At 47.5% G+C, this 15,652-nt stretch overlaps 2 long non-coding RNA genes across 2 annotated transcripts in view; one reads left to right on the top strand and one right to left on the bottom strand.

Moving 5' to 3' along the window:
- LOC126498032 (uncharacterized) overlaps positions 1–15,652 on the bottom strand; it is a 505,230-nt gene that overhangs the window by 164,574 nt on the left and 325,004 nt on the right. The window lies entirely within an intron of this gene.
- The window catches only part of LOC126498033 (uncharacterized), a 247,134-nt gene continuing 231,843 nt past the window's right edge, over positions 362–15,652 (top strand). The window contains exons 1-2 of the long non-coding RNA XR_007590749.1: positions 362–652; positions 14,554–14,625. This is a non-coding gene — a long non-coding RNA (uncharacterized lncRNA). The remainder of the gene's footprint in view (positions 653–14,553; positions 14,626–15,652) is intronic.

The raw sequence follows: 15,652 nt of genomic DNA, 5'->3' as shown, positions 1-15,652 counted from the left end.
GATTATGACATTATCATTATCACCTTAACACTCAGGAGAAATATGTTTTGTGTGTTTCTTTGAATGAACTCAGGACCTGCTGGCCAGGATGTGTCAGGTCAAGTAGCGGTAAGTCTAGGATAAGATTCGTTACGTTCTCCCGAGGAGGCAAAGGTTTAATCGTCAAAGGTCTGAATTCAAGTCCCACCTCTACCCCAGCTCACAGGGAATGATCTCACTGTTAGCGTCCCTCCTGGGGACCTGGCACATTCTATCATACCCTGCGTCAAGCCTGCATGCATGGCGGACAGTACCCTGCCCCTTTAAGAGACAAGCTCCACCCACTCCCGCTCTCTTCCTTTCTGCCATTTTCTCTGAGAAGGCAGAGTTCCGTTTCTCTCTGACTCTCTCTTCTTTCCCTCTTCCCTTGCCCCTTCCCACTGAAGCTCAGTCAGCATGGTGTATTTGTCTCCTGCCCATGTTCCTCACTCGCCATGGGACCCAGAGGGTTCCAACTCTCACCGTACTCAGAACATTTGGTGCCAGACTCGGCCAGGCTCTCGCCTGCAGGTTGGTGGCCCGTGGCCCAGGGGGACCCTGAATGACCCTCCACAACCGCCCATTCTCCATCCACCCAGCTGCTGGATTGCTTCGCACAGCACCAGCTGTAATGGTGAGTTGCCCCGCCCCCCTCTCCGTCACTGCTTTCAGGGTTACAGCGTCCATTTGGCCAGCAATCAGCTTTCGGGCCTAGTGCCCCCATGAGCGGTGCCTTCGCTTCTCGGACGAAGGGCCTTTAAGACTATGGCCCTTTCCGGCTTAGTGCCTTTTGGGCTATGACTCTCCCCTCCCCCCCCCCTTTTGGCTTTGTGCCTTCAGACTTTGTGTCCTTCGGCTTTCTTGTCCTTGGCCCCCCATTATTTTGTTGATCATCGGATAATGGCCTGTGCTGGCATCACTGATCTTGGCTTGTAAACAGTCATTGGATCTTCCTAGCATACCTGTGGGAAACAAGGCGACAAAACCAAATCCCAAACTTATACTGGACCTTTCTAATTTCTGCCAGCAGACAAGTAAATGGAAACACAACACTTGAGCAGGCGCCCTATTGGCTAAGGGCAGGTCTGGTGTCTTAGCCACCAGCTTTATTAAGGGTAGCCACGTGACCAGTTATCAGGGAGGAGCTGCAGATTTGTGAGGTTCCACCCCCAGCCAAAGGGAACCCGCAGCAGGCTGTCCCCACAGCCGGAGCAGCTATGACGCCCCTGTCACTGCCTTTCCACCATTAGCTGTGCTTTTAAAAATTACTCTTCCGCCGACTCTGTTGCATGTGGTATGTTTGCGTGACGGTATGCCTTGACAGGGTCCGCTGCTGAGGCGTTCATTTCACACAGGGGCCCCACCCACCTGCGATTCCAAGCTCACGTTCCTCAGCTGCTCTGTTTTCCGGGAGTCATGCTGTGTGCGCATGGCTGCGTGAGTAATGTGGCCCTGTTTTTTTTTTTTTTTTTTTTTCTTTGATTCACTCAGTAAATGCAGAGATCGTAATGCGCTTATCAGGAATGATTTTTACCATCATGAAATTTACAGTCTTCCTTTTCTGATCCGTGTAACTCTATGAGTTGAGAAACAATGCCTTCGGGGAATGCATAATAGGGAGGCCTGCTTTAGTTGAAGCTAGGCAGCAGACGTAGCTTTATTGTGATGTACCTGCTTCGGCGGGGTTTGGATTCCCAAGAAGATGTGTGGAGTCTATGAAGGGCAGGAGGAGACACGATCAGAGGGTAAATCGGGATGGCACTCTTTTGAAAAAAGAATATACCCTTTAAACTCTATAGTTACACATAGGATTAAACGGGAGAAAGGTGAGCTGGGCTGTGACTTGAGGTCAGGGGTTGAGGAAGCTAGCCCTGACCTTGACAATAGGCACCTGTTATAGTAATGGAAGGGCCACAAGTTCCTCTTGCCAAAGGTAAGAATTTGTTTCTCTTTTTTAGCAAGCAGGAACTTTCTTCAAGCCCTTGATGAAATGGGGACTTGTCTAAATGCCTGACCTTAGGACAAGGACTTTCTTGAGGGTTTGTTAATCCCAATGGTAAGAATAAAACCATTTGAGTCAAATTAGAAGAAGCAAGATTGGTTTTTTTATTGGGATGCACTCAAGAGCTGGCCAGTGACTGCCTCCTGAGTTAGAGAGAGCAGTCCCAAATCCAACTCTTGGGTTCTTTTTAAGAAGTAAAATCACTAGTAGTTGTACAGAAGGGAGACAACGGAGCAATAAGGAAATAAAATAATCTTTAAAAAATAATCATGTGGTTACCACATGATTAGGGAGGGGGGGACACAGAGGGTCAGGGAGGGTGAGGGTAGCCTCAAAAAGGAATCAAGGTCATGGATTGGGGAAGGGCGGGTTCCAGGAAAGAGAGAGCAACCCAGCTCTCACAGTGAATGGAAACTTATTTTTAAAAATACAGCGTAATTGCTCCTGCCTTCAAAATGGAGCCAGGCAGGTTCCCCAGGACCAGACACTTCGTTCTAGAACAGCTTAAAGGTGAACAAAGACAAAGCTAGACAAATGTTACTGTGAACCTGAGCAGAACTCAGGAATTTATAAATCTTGATTAGCAAATACCGAGCATATGTTAAATTTCCTAGCAGCTTGGTGTTAACTTGTATGGGAGTAGGCAGGGTTCTCGTGTTTCACAGTGGCTGGGATTTCTTTTCAAAGAATTATATTGTTTAGAGAGGCTACCATTGTAGGCATTTTATTCTTCAGAAAAGCCCTCCCAAAATTTCCCCAAGGAAAAGGCATTAGGGAATTCCCATAACGCACAGCAAGAATCATTAGAAATGAAAGTAAAAGGACGCTGGAGAATTGCATCATCGTAGTGAAATACTGTGACCGGCTAATTTCATAGAGAAAACCATGTTCATTTAGCGCCTGTTTCCATGGAAGGGAATTTTGTTTTTCCCCTGGTGAGGGGTTAACAGCAAATGATGTCACAGTCAAGAAAGGAGAGATGACATTGCAAGAGGAGCCAGAGAGACTAGGGTCCTGCAACCTCCTCTGAGGGCATCCCGCAATGACTTAGAGACCCGAGGCTCCACCTCATGCGAGTGCACTCAGCTTCTCAGTATTGCGCATCACAGGCTGACCCTCCAGTCTGTGAGATGCTAAGGAAATGCGCAAGCCTTCTTGTAACTTAGAAAATGCCACGAGGAGAAGTCATTCCATGCAAGAAGTCTCGCGTAGGAGGTTTATTGGAAGAGGAGACAGAAGGGCTGAGACCAGTCCCTGGGGACAAGAGTGGAGGGGGGGGGGAGGAGGGGAGAGGAGAGGAGAAGAGAAACAGAGAAGAGAAATAGGAGTTGAGCAAAGTCACCTTTTGAAAGGGAACATAGCGGATGTGCACGGAGGTGCTCTTAGTGGCTGCAGCAGAGGGTGTATCCTGTCAGGACCCTAAGGGCAGGCCAGTACAGATGCCTGAATACTACCATTCCTCCTTTTGTTTATTATAAAAAGGGGTAGCAGGTGAGGCAGGTATGAGGATGCCTTGTTCTTGAGACTGCTTCATGCTGACCTCAGGGCATGTGCTTAAGAAAGGAAGCCTCACGTACAGGGAAATGGTCAGAGGCGGATAGCCCTGCTAGAGACCCGGTTGTTGGTATTGAATGGAATGCAAAGTCATCAACGAACGAGAAGGCAGATTTGTTGCAGGTGGAAGAGAGCGGATCAGAAAGCAACATCTAAGGGATATTTGGACCAGATCTGACTGTAAAAGCCGACGAGTTTAGAAGTCCTTAAATCAGGCACTGCGTCAAGAGTTGGCAGTATAGATGATGCCAAAGTTCCCACGAGTGAGGCAAATGAGTGAGACCCAAGGCTCTATAATTCCCAGCATCCCAGGAATTCAGACAGGGTCCAATTCAAGAAGACAGAAGCTACTCAGTGATTTGGCAAACACAGCAGGGGCCAAGGGCTTGGAACCTGAGAGAACTATGGTTACCTGGCACCAGGGCTTAAGGAGGCCAAAAGGCAAGAAACCACATTGCAGAAAGAAGTCCTCACTTGCGGAAAACGGCCAGCGGTGGAGAAGAGGAGGCTCACTAATCCTGCTGATGTTAGCCGGAGGGACTCAGTGATCCGTTAGTTGGAGAAGCGAGGCTGTCGTATGTGAACTGTGTTCCAGTCTCAGTGTGCCTCAGACTGCCAGCGGGCAGGAGGAAGTGCCAGGAGAGCCTTTCCCCGTCAGGGAACTGATGTAATTTTAAAAATTCAGTGCAAGAAGGCTCACGTAGGAGGTTTATGGGAAGAGGAGAGAGAAGGGGCAGAGGGGTGCAGAGACCAGTTCCTGAGGACAAGAGTGATAGGAGAGAGAGAGAGAAGGGAAAAAGAAGGGAGGTGGGCAAAGCCTGCCTTTTAAACGGAACAGAAAAATGTGAACATGAGGTGCTTAGTGGCTGCAGCTGAGGACCTAAGGGCAGGCCAGTGCAGATGCCTAAATACTAACACCTGTCCCACCCAGAGCAACTAGGACTCAGTTGCGATGTAATGGTTCCATAGCTGGAATCTAGGCTGTTTCCAGGCACCACGCTAGTCTCTATGGCTTTCCTCTAAACAAGTATGATGAGGCTACACATAGGACTACTGACCACCATAGCCTCAGTGGTGTGGGAAAGCCTTGAATCTCACACTTCCCGGGGAGTCTGCTCAGTATCCCTAGTGAACAAATAGGCAGCTCGGAGGCGGCCTGTGTTGCTTGGTCATGGCTCTGTCTCTTTTCTACAAAGCCTAGATGGTAAGAGGCTCTCCTTCAGGGAGGTTGCTGTGGGAAAAGACTAAAATCCCTTGTGGATGTGCCGAGAGCCATGCTTTGTCTTGTAGTTCCTGAGGACTGTTAAGCCCTTATTCTCTCCTTCTCTCTCTCCCTCCTTCCCTCCGTTCCCTCCTTCTTCCCCCCTCTCACACTTCTCTCTCTCTCTCTCTCTCTCTCTCTCTCTCTCTCTCTCTCTCTCTCTCTCTCTCTCTCTTTTTTTTTTCGTATTTTGTGATTCTTATGCTTTCAACACTCTTCTTTACTCCCACCATGTGGGTCCTGGGTATCAAACTTCCTTAGTGGCAAGGGTCTTTACCCACTAGGCCATCTGACTAGTCCTCAACTCCTCGTTTCCTGGAAATTTTCTCTGTGATCCTGAGGCACACACGGGGCAAACTTGGGTGAGAGGGTGTGTTTATTTATTTTTATGTGAAGTGATGTCTCGCTATGGGCACCAGATACCCTGGAACCGGAGTTACAGACAGTTGTGAGCTGCCGTGTGGTTTCTGGGAATTGAACCCAGGGCCTCTGGAAGAGCAGGGAGTGCTCTTAACTATTGAGTCATCTCTCCAGCCCCTTGAATGAGAGTGTATGCCACCTAGTTTGGAGCCTCCAGCTCCTACTTTGTTATGATCGCTAACCAGGATGAATTGTCGAAAATTCTAGAAGCCCTCATGATTGCTCTTAAGTTGAACTCTGTTTGGGAGATATCAGAGATTCACTATGCACTTTGGGCAGCAAGAGTCATGTGACATAGCTACTTTGAGGTAGTAAAGGACCAGAGAAAGCTGAGAGGGAGGGAGGGGACAGAAACTCAGAGCTGGGTGTCTATCTGTGAACTCAACTTGAGAGGCATATCAAACTCTGAGCCAGGGTGGGGAACAGGCTGGGGAGGGCAGAAGGCAGTGTTTGAAGAGTGTGTAAGGCTGCTTATGGGCCTGCGGTTCTGATCTCACTGGTACAGCTCATCACTTGTGCCCACACTGCCTGCCTCAGTGGCTGCCTAGGCAGCTTTGGCTGGTGATTGCCTCTGTCGCTTTTTGAAGAGGGTGATGTCTCCTGATACTGATCTGTATTGCTACAATGGAAACCTTGAATGGTGGTCACTCTGTCAGTGAAGGTCACATTTTTCAGGTTCGGTACTAGGTGGAGTTTCTCTGTGTTCCTGCAGTCGCTCCCAAATAACCACACAGAGGCTTATGATTAATTATAGATGCTCAGCCGCTAGCTTAAGCTTGTTTTTAGCTAGCTCTCATGGCTTATTTTAACCCATTTCTATTCGTCTGTGTGCTGCCCCGAGGCTCGTTTAAATCATCTACGCACTTCCCATCTTGCTTGCTCTGCATCTCACGGTTTCTCCTCTGACTCTGCCCTTCTCCCCAGCATTCTCTCTGCCTAGCCATTGGCCAATCAGCTTTTTAGTAACCATGCGAGTAACACATCTTCACAGTGTACAGAAGGTACTCTCCAGGTATTACCTCTATTCCACCCAACTTCCTTGAAAGATTCATATGTTTATTTGCAGTTTATAGCTCTGAACTGTGCAATAATTAGGTAGCATGCCGAGGACTCACAGTTTGCGATGAGAGAGAAGTAAGGCTTGAGCCCGGCCCACTGTGTGCTTCCTTCCTACGCACCGTTTGTAGCTGTCACTTCTCCCAGACGAGGAAACGGTCGCAGCAAGGCAAAAAGCGTTTGCCTAAGATCCTGCAGTTATTCTGACAGCGGTCTTTAGTGGTGTTCACTCTGATGCTGCATGGAACAAGGGCCTGACACACAGGGCTTTATGCTATAGAATAAACGCTAAATCTGGGCTATCTGACTTCAGAGTTTTTATTTGCCTGGCTTGGCTTTCAGGAGACCCAGATCAGAAATGTTCAGTGGAGGAAAAGGAAAGTTGGCTGAGATGGACCCAGTCAGAATTTACGAGGTGAAGTTGCTTCCAAACACCCCTCCCCCCTGCACACAGTTCTGTCCATTCTTTAGTGACAAATGGAGTCTGTGCAGTAGGACGAGGAATGTGTGGCCTGTTGTAATGGGCGTTCAAGGGACGGGCATCAGTCAGGGTTGAGATCAATGAAAAGATAAAGACCCGAAGTGGCTGGGCTGATGAGGTCAGGTGATGAGGGCAGCCTGCCTTTCTGGAATCCATCTTTTCAAGGAAGTTGATGGAAGATGTGTCAGGCGGCACTTCTAACATTCCTGCTCCCGTGGCCAACTCTCTGAAACCCATGCATGTCCCATAGCTGGAGGGGAAGGGGCCAGGGAAGGGCCCTCGTGGCTCCCGAACCATCCTGGAAACCAGGCAGTCTGTTCTCTATATGCTGCAGACACTTCGGAGGAAGGAAAAAATAATTCCTCAGAAGGTGTCATAACCAAGAGCTGCAGGAGTGCCTGTCATTCTGGCTGCCTCTCTTCCCAAACACTGTAAACTACAAGGGCCATTGTTAAGGGCAGTGGAGGCTGATGGCAGTCATTTTATCAGAAGTCCAGATTATGTTTTACAAGCGTTCTCAGGGGCATCATCTCATTGATGAGCTAAATGAGACGTGAAATTAATTGCTATTGGTGAGTCAAGGTGGATAAAGCAGATGGCTGTTCAAAGTAGCATTGCTCGGTAGATAAGCAATGGAGCAAAGTCTTTTGCAACTCCAAACTCTGCCTTTCCTCTTTCCTCAAAGACATTAGGATCACTCAGGTTGCTTTTAGTCTTTGTTTGATCATTCCATGCAGCCAGGGTCAGACAGCTAAAATCTAGCATCAAAAAAAAAAACAAAACAAAAGAAAACAAAACAAAAAAAACCGCAATGACCATTTTGTGAGCACTCTTGCATACATACCAACACATATGCTGAGATTCTGGAGAGCACTCGGCATCTTTTCCAAGGTCACACAGACAGTAAGCAATGGAGTAAGGATTCAAACTCTAGTCTGTGTTTTCTGACCTCCTGTGTGTCCCCAGAGCACAAGAATTGCTCCTTACGCTGAGTGGGACTCTGCTGGAATCTGCATGTAGATGTCAGAATTCTGCCTTCTGCCTATGACACGTCTGTCTGTTTTCACTCCATCAGCATATCAGCATGGCAGAGCTGGGAGACATGTTTGTTTTCTAAGTTTTCTTTCGAAAGGTGGAGCATTTCTAGCTTTGCCCAGTGGGAAAGCTCCAAGCTAGGGGCGGTGCCTGCTTCTGTCACTGCTTTCTAACACGAAATCCAGATTGGCAGGAAGAGCAAGGAGTGGGTGCATGCCTGTACTATCAGCCTGCTCAGGAGGACAAGGCGTGAAAATCACAAGTTTGTGGTCAAACTGGGCAAATTAGCGAGTTTCCGTCTCCAAATAAAAGAAACAAAAAGAAGGTTGGAGAAATAGCTCAGTGGTGAGTACTTGCCTAGCACACGTAAGATTCCAGGTACAACCACTCATGCTGCAAACAAGCAAAAGGCAGAAACGAGCAGGCTGTGTTTCAGTTCTGCGTTTACTCGCTGCGTCTCATGTCTTGACTCATCAGTTCTCACTACAGGTCACCACTTCATTTTCATAGTTGTTTTACGATGATAGCATCATGAGATCAAGGACGTGCTTTTGAAAGGTGGATTGAGTAGATGGATGCCAGAGGTAGCACTGCTGAAAAGTCAGGCCAAACTGGGCAGGTTATATAGAACAAATGAAAAAGATAGCCACATAAGAAGCAGCAGCATCCGTGATGGGAGGATGGCTCAGTTAACAGAGGCAGGATGAAAGGTTAATGGTGGCAGGTTAATGTGATGCAGACATTTCAGGGAACAATTGGGTTAAAACGATAAAGACATGAACCTTTACCTCTAACATGCTCCCGGTTTCCCAGGAAGTAAGAAAAGCAAGCTCAGCACCAGTCACGATGATCTTAACTAAGAGGACGCGGCCTGTGCATCTGCATGAATGCACACAGTCTGTCTCTCCGTGTCCCAATCCCATAATGAACATGAGCTGTTTTGAAAATTAATGCAAAATACGGCACTCCTAAAGGGGCACAAGGAGCTCCTTGTTGGTCTAAAGAGCAATTAATACTTTTTCAAATGCTTTACTTATATATTATTATATATTATTAATTATTTTGGGGGGTATCAGAGTGCCATCTCAACATCCATTTAGTGCTCAATCCCCCCCCCCCCCTCTCTCTCTCTCTCTCTCTCTCTCTCTCTTTTTTTTTTTTTGGTTTTTCGCAACAGGGTTTCTCTGTGGCTTTGGAGCCTGTCCTGGAACTAGCTCTGTAGACCAGGCTGGTCTTGAACTCACAGAGATCCGCCTGCCTCTGCCTCCGGAGTGATGGGATTAAAGGTGTGAGCCCCCATCGCCTGGCAAAATATTGCGGCTCAATCCTCTTTTTCAGTTACTATCTGGCTTTGATTGGGTTCAAAGAAAAAGCATGACCATAGGACTAAAGCTTGTCTTTAGGAACGGCTTAAGCGCAAGATAAAAATTGAACTGACCTTAAAAACAACAACAAAAACCCACAAACAAACAAAAATTCCTCAAACAAACCCAACCACACAACAACCTCGTTAATATATCACCCAGGAAGCAGGACAATGAGAAAGTGACTTCAAGGATGGCTTCCTGACTTTCCCACCGGTGGCTGCTAGATTAGCTGTCCCCAGCATACCAGGGCAGGGCAGGTGGCTAGAGGAATGCGTGTGGCCTAAAATACCAGTGGGTGATCTGGGGACAAATGGGCACAGTTTCCAAAGTTAGGTCTTTGATAGATAGCTTTACCGCTGACTTCCTCTCAGACAGCTGCTGGTACCCCTTTCCAAAGGGCAGTAGGGGAAGGGTTGGGAAGGAGAATGTCCTAGCCTTGTACCAACTACCTCTTCAGCAGAAATGGTAGGAAGAAGCTAAGTTCCCGGAGAGCAAGTGGTTCTGAAAATTGCCAGGTCTTTGCTTCTTTCTCGGGCTGTTCCTGGCATGGCAGATTTAGCAACTTACATTAGTACTTAGACTAAAGGAGCACAGGGTTTACGGGGTCCAACAAGCCCTTGGTTATTAGGGAGAAGGAGAGCACCACTATCATGCCAGGGTCATTCTGGCAGCAAGGGAGGGCTTAGAAGCAAAGAGTTCAGCCTACGGCAAGAACTGGTGTTCCAGGACAGGCTCCAAAGCTACAGAGAAAATCCTGTCTTGACACCCCCCCCTCCAAAAAAAAAAGAGCTGGTGCCACTAAGTCCCGAGTTCCTTCCCATGGTATTGGTGTCAAAGACAAGGTTCACTATCTGTCCAGGGTCTGCTGTGCGCCAGCCCCTGTGGAGGTTTTGATGGACACTTCCATCTGTTGGAGGCAGATGATGTAGCCTCTAAATCAGTAGCTCTCAACCTGTGGGTCATGACCCCCTGGGGGGTCGAATGACACTTTCACAGGGGTCACATATCAGCTATCCTGCATATCAGATATTTGCATTATGGTCATTACAGTAGCAAAATTACAGTTATGAAGAAGCAACAACCATCATTTTATGGCCGGGGGTCACCACAACTCGAAGAAGTGCATTAAAGGATCACAGCATTAAGAAGGCTGAGAGCCACTACTCTAACGCCTGTATGAAGGGGCTAACCCCCAGGATTTCAGCAGTTGTCCCTAATTCAGTGTGACTGGTGACTTGTAAGAAAGGGTGACTGGCTCTTGCCATTAGTGCCAGCACTCAGGAGGCAGAGGCAGGAGGATCTCTGTAAGTTCAAGGTCTGTCTGGTCTACTAGCAAATTCTCAACCATCCAGTGCTACTCAAGAAGATCCTGTCTCAAAAATAAACAAAAAAATCCCCAGCAAAATAACAACAACAAAAAACCCAAAGCAACAACAACAAAACAACCAAAGCCACAGTGCGCGCATGTGTGTATGTGTGTGTGTGTGTGTGTGGCAGTCCACCTTGATCACAGTCTTCCAGCCTCTAGGGTCATGAGGTTGTTGTTATTTCTGTTACTTAAATCACCAGGCTGTAGCACATGGCTATGGCAACCTTAGAATACACAGTTCTACCAGTAACCTCGATGGCAGAAAGCCCTGGCTTCTAGTGACAAAGAGAAAGCACTGGCTAGTGGAGGTCCACCAGCTAGCCCAAGGATAATAGTTAATAAGACCTATTAGAGCACAGCTCTCAAGGACTCTGAAACCTGGGGCTTGAACTTTGTTCCAAGAAGTGAGCCCACTCAGTGAGTGTGCTTGACAAACTACAAATGCTTGTTGAATGAACACAATGTGCCTTATTTTTGTTGTGGCTGATGTCAGTCCCTTCGCAGGAAGCTGCAGACAAAGCTCTTAGAGACTGTATCCTGCCATGCTTGATGCTCTAATTCCAGGACTTGTCTTCCAGCTGAAGAAGGCTCTCTCTCTCTCTCTCTCTCTCTCTCTCTCTCTCTCTCTTCCCCTCTCCCCTTCCTTCCTTCCTTCCTTCCTTCCTTCCTTCCTTCCTTCCTTCCTTCCTTCCTTATTATTTATTTATTTAGTTTTTTGAGGCAGGGTTTCTCTGTATAGCCCAGGCTGGCCTTGAACTCACAGAGATCTGCCTGCCTCTGTCTCTTAAGTACTGGGATTAAAGGTGTGCGCCACCATTGCCCGTGTTTCAGATGGGTTTTTCTAATCTATCAGGACAGTATGGGACCGAAACTAAGGAAGCAGAGAAACATGTTTGTTTCCATTTACCACAAGGATGGGGAGGAGTGGGGGCAAAATACTAAGTCTCTCCCAGCCTGTGAGTGCTAGTCCTGGATGATCCTACTAGCTCTCAGGTTCTCCGTGACATTTTGATGAACTTCCCTGCTTACCGACAAGCAGTCCCACCCCCACCCCGTTCAATGTTACCAGTCCTTCCCTATTTCAGCCTTCCTACACTCTGCTTCATCCTCCCTAAACGCGACTCATTCCTTAGATGGTGGCTCAGTCACTTCTTCCTCTGGAAGGAAGGTCTTCTCAGTCTGAACCAGCGCCTGCCATTACAGGATAGGTTAGCTGCATGGAAGGTACTTAGTTCATCCCCAGCTCCAGATGCTGCCTGGTACTTGGTGGACTCTTGGCACATATTGGGCATAAATATTGGTACACACTCTTTTTACATCTTAAAAAGGCTTTATTTTATTTAATTTTGCGTGTGTGCATGCATGCACGGGTGTCTGCAGAGGTGAGAGGTGGCAGATCTCTATGGATCTAGAGTTCCAGGTGGTTGTCAGCTGCCGAACATGGTGCTGAGAACCAAATTCCTGTCCTCTGGAAGAGGAGTGCACTCATTCTTAACCACCGACCCATCTTTCCAGTCCAGGGGCGTGTTCTTTGCTCTGCCACTTGCTTTTTGTCTCACAATGTGCACCATAACTTAAATCACACAGTTGGTTAGCTTCTGTCTCTGCATCTCTCACCAGTGAAGCTCATTCTATTGTTTTGACTGTCATTGCTTTCCCAGCACCAAGGTGGCATTTTTAAAAAGTATGAGTTTGATAAAATTAAAATGAAAGAACTGGAGAGACCAGGCAGTTTGGGTTCATATAGAGGGAGGGACAGCCAAGCCCATTTCCAGCTTTTGAAAAGCCTCCTCCCTGCCATTCATTGCCGGCTTCATTGAGCATCTTGAGTTAGGCAATACACTCACAAGGTTGTGAAAGTGTCCCAGTCTAGGGAACCGGCAGGCTCTAAACCCAGCAGCGATAGCGAATTTGGAGTGATTAATGCTGTGATCAGGGTAGGAGACAGTTCCATGCATGGGCACAGTGGCCTGTGATGAAACCCAGCTGAAAGGTCAACGAGAGTGGAAGGGAAGCCACTTGGAGGCACAAACGTTGAATGAAGCCTAGGCAGAGGCCTTAGTGGAGACAGTGAGGGAAGGGCAGTAGCCTAGCGTGAAAAAGGAGGAGGCCCAGGGACCCAGGCCCTTAAGCGGTTCTCTGAGTGTTCCCGGGGAAGAAACCAGAGGCTGGGAGGTGCACTGCGAAGGTGGGCTGGGCCTCCACAGGACGCTCCCTAGACCTCCGTGAAAGGAGGGGCAGGGCAGGTTGTCATTCCTGTCAAGCTAAGCTTTTGTCCCAGGCTTGGGCCCAGCTCCTTTGATCCGCAGCAAGGCCATTGTTTCTCTAGCAGTGGCCTCTCCACTTGGGGCAGGAAAATGTGGGCTTTGTTCCTAGACTTTTATCCAAGTATTGCCTTAGTGGGGACAGGCTGGGAGGGGCTCCACGGAGGAGCCAGTCAGAGGCAGCAGAAGGACAAGGGCAGCCCCTGTCTCTGTCCCTCTGCCTTGCGTGGGTTGCACAGGGCTCTCCGGAATCTTGCTCAGCACAGAGCAGGCTGTGTTGGGTGAGGGGAAGGAATTATGGGCCGACACATTCCACTTCTTTATTTTGGAAAAATTGCCTTTGTCAACAGTGTTTCTAGACTGACCATAAAATAAATCAAAAACAGTGAGGCCCAATGATAACCTAGGTTCAAATCTTGACCCAGCCACTATTTGTGTTGCCTTGGGAAGTGCATTTTGCCTTTCACAGTCTCGTGCAAGACAACAGTAGCCTATAAGAGGCACCTTCTTTGCAAAATCCAGAAGGTGTTGTCTTTACCATGCAGAAAGCCTTGAGACTGGTTCATTCATTCATTCATCCACCCATTCATTCAACATTCACCTATTAAGCTGCTTCTCTGTGTCAGGCACTGTGATAGGAGCTAAGGAAATATTTAAAAATGAAATATTTGATTGTGCTCCCCCCAATGAAACTTACCAGGGAAGAAAGACACTAAATACCTTCTTGGGGCTGGGAGTGTAACTCAGGGGTGGAGTGCTTTTCCTGGGCTTGAGGTCCTTAGTGTGATGCCCAGCAGTGAGAAAAAAAATGTACGAAAGAAGAAACAGAGATTGCAAGAGACAGTAGCATGTCACTGAATCTTGAAGGAGTCAGAGGAGGGCCCCAGAAAAGTGGCACTCATAATGACATTTGAAAGTTGTGCCCAGGAGGAGCCTGGAGAGTGGGAAATGGGCTACAAATGATAGTTTCTGCTCCCCTGCCCTGGTCAGATCCCTCACCGATACCTGCTGTGTTTTGCTAGGGTGAAAAACTCTTCCCTCCCTCCCTAAGGAGCTTAACTGGTAAGAAATGGAAACCGGAAGTGGCTTCTGGGGACCTGGAGACTGAGGAAGAGACCTACAAGGGAATAAACCAGAGGACAGTGGTGACACTTTCCCCTGTGTCTGCCTGAGGCGTTCTAGGGCTGTGCTGCTTCAAGGTGAACTCTTGGCTCGGTTTACTTAGCTGAATCTAGAAGAAAAGGGGAAGTTGCCTTTGCAAAGGGCAAGCAGATGGCTTTGCACACTGATGGAACCATGGTGAAGGGCTGTCAGACTTTGTCAAACTGAAGGAGGCAGCCTCCAAGACTGGGAAAGGCAGGGTAGTGTTGATGCTCAGAGTCTGTGAGCCCAGGTGGGTGGGTGGAGCTGTTTACTTGCATCTTGTTCCATCTTTGTACCAAGGCTATTGAAAAAGAGCATCAGGATTGGTCCTTACCCTATCTCATGGGAGGAGGCGGTACTTTCACCCCTATATTTTGCAGATGAGAAAAGTCAAGTTTCAGAGAAGCCAAATAATTTACATGAGGCCACAGAGCCAGTAAGAGGTAAAAGTGGTCTTCGTAGCTAATCCCTTAAGACTTTAACCATAGTCTTCCCACTGTATGATGCTGCTAGCTGGTTTTTGAAGACTATTTCTCTTTGACTTTTTTTTTTTTTACATATACCAAGTTTCCCTTTTCTCTAGTGTGCTTTACCAGGCCTGCCTGGAGATGCCACTTTACCGTGTCTGCATATGGTCTGCCCTGTGATGTTTGAGGTAAGGATGAGGGGATGGAGGCTCAGTGTGGCAGGTGGGTCCCTTGATATCACCGAGCAAAGACACCAGGGAGCTGGGGGAGCTGCTGTACTTCCTACCATTGTCTTGAGTCCCAGGTGGGCTCTTCAGGTATCCACTGATCTTCTTGCCCTCCCTCCAGACTTAAAGTTAAAATCCCAAATGCAAACTTTGTTTTCTTAAAAGGCACAGGATCTTCCCTTTGTTCCTGACTTTTGATACAGTCAGCAGCCAAAAAAAATCCTTTTTCCTCAGTCCCTTCATTCTGAGAAGGGTGGTTGACCATGCCATTTTTTTTTTCTGGAGCTCCCACAAAGAATGCTGCATGTAATATGAAACATGTGTGCTTATTGCTGGAGCACCCCACTCTGTGTCCTTCCCCGCACAGCTTGGAACACCTTCAGAAGGATCCTTGAGGAGAGGTGGGGGCCGTGCACCCTGACCACCACCTCCTGTAGGTAGAGACAAACCCTGAATTTCTCTACACTTGTCTTATTCCTTTTTCCCAAACCTTGGCTAACCTTCTTTTCTATTCTTGCAAAGAATGAAGGAGCCCATATTCAAACTCAGGTAGGTTTGAAGAGAGCTCGGAAACACACATAGCATGGCTCCCCCTTTCAGTGGAATAAGTCAAAGAGATGGATAACTTATCAACCATTCTGTCTCCCAACTCTGCGCAACAGGTGCAGTGTGTTGGAGTAAAGAATTAACATATCTTGAACAGCAATCCTTAATTCTATTTCCTGTGAATATGGAACTGTAGTTAAATCCACCTAACAGATGTCATTCTTAGATGAGTAACAGCAAATTTAAGTTTATATTTTGAAAAGATTTGAACACCCAAACTTAGTGATTTTTCTAGTTTAAGCAAAGATTAAGTAAATAATATTTACTTCGGTTTTTCAGATAGAGGCATCATCCCAGGGGCTACTGCATGTTAAGGCTTTCTGTGTGTACCACAAATTAACATTTAGGGAGTTTGTAACTGGGTAACAAGTTCAACTGAAAA

This window comes from Alexandromys fortis, unplaced genomic scaffold, assembly GCF_014885135.2.
Source record: "Alexandromys fortis isolate MF-2015 unplaced genomic scaffold, M_Fortis_MF-2015_v1.1 scaffold_13, whole genome shotgun sequence".
In the NCBI taxonomy this organism is placed as follows: Eukaryota; Metazoa; Chordata; class Mammalia; order Rodentia; family Cricetidae; genus Alexandromys; species Alexandromys fortis.
The sequence above is the reverse complement of the archived record's forward strand: the minus strand, read 5'-3'. Positions and strand labels throughout refer to the sequence as shown.